This window comes from Octopus bimaculoides, chromosome 6 (genome assembly GCF_001194135.2).
Source record: "Octopus bimaculoides isolate UCB-OBI-ISO-001 chromosome 6, ASM119413v2, whole genome shotgun sequence".
Lineage (NCBI taxonomy): Eukaryota > Metazoa > Mollusca > Cephalopoda > Octopoda > Octopodidae > Octopus > Octopus bimaculoides.
Window position 1 is genome coordinate 113,461,147 of NC_068986.1, and position 1,245 is coordinate 113,462,391.

The following is a 1,245-nucleotide window of genomic DNA, read 5'->3' on the forward strand; positions in this document are numbered from 1 at the left end:
TTTTTTTTTTTTGTTTTTTTTCTAATAAAGGAAATACAATTATTGTTGAAACACGTTTGAAAATCATTATAGGAGAAAGGATTTTGAAAATACATAGGGAGAAAGCACTTTGTAGGCATACGGCATATTTCTGTTCTTTACAGCAGTTAATGTAGAGACAGAGTAATCTACTACAGCGCAACTTTCAAAAGTATTTTTAGTTCCCAGCGAAAGGAAACTGAACACCAAATGGGACAGCCAAGATGCGAGGAAAATGAAAAGATTTTGCTTTATCCGGTTAAAGTTAACAATAGAACAAATAAGCAAGCTTACAAAACGGCATAAATTTACACGAACTCTACGAAATTCGATTCTCAACGAAATCAAACATAACGTAACAGACATTTGCCGAGACCTAAGATTGACAGAGGAGTTGTTTAATAAACCTGTTGAAGAGGTGCTAAATGAATGTCATCATGTGTTAACTGATCGCATACAAAGATCGTTTATTAGTGAACATTTTCAATTTATTCTACAAAATTTTCTTAATAATGTAACATAGTTATATATAGACTAAAATGTGGAAGAGTAATGTTCACCAAGGTAGCCCCAACATATGCAATTTTACATTAATATAAAAATATATGAAATAAACCAGGCATGAGGTAGGAAAATGACGGAGACGACGGTTCATCCAAACGCACTCCATTCAATAACCTTACAATCAAGCTAAAAGAATAAGCAACCTGTATCAGCACACCTGCATATATGTGTGTCTATTAAAGCAGTAATGCACATTATTATATAAAATGAATTGCCATCAGCTAAAAAACTAACGGGGATGTGATATGGTAAGTCAATGACTGACGATGTGGGATTGGAATGCAGTGTATACCATATCTTTATTTCTGGGCTTTATTTCAGATTTTTTAGTCTGGAATTTTCTAGAATTTGATCGAAATCCCGCTCATGTTTAATCATTTTTATTTACCTTTGTCAGTGAGAGTTTTTGTCATTTTCCTCTTCTTGTTTCTCTTCCTCTCTCTCTTTTATTCTCATCCCTTATCGCTCCCAATGTGTAGAAGTGAATGAGGAAGACAAGGAGTTGCACTGTAGAGGTTAGAAGGCGATATAGAAGAGTAAGAGACAGGGAATGGGTCAGGAAGTACATATAATGAAAAGAGAACGAATGATGAGTGCAAAGAGCAGGGAAGATATCTAATAAAGGGTGTGCAGTGTAGCAGAGAGGCAATGAGGATACGAAAA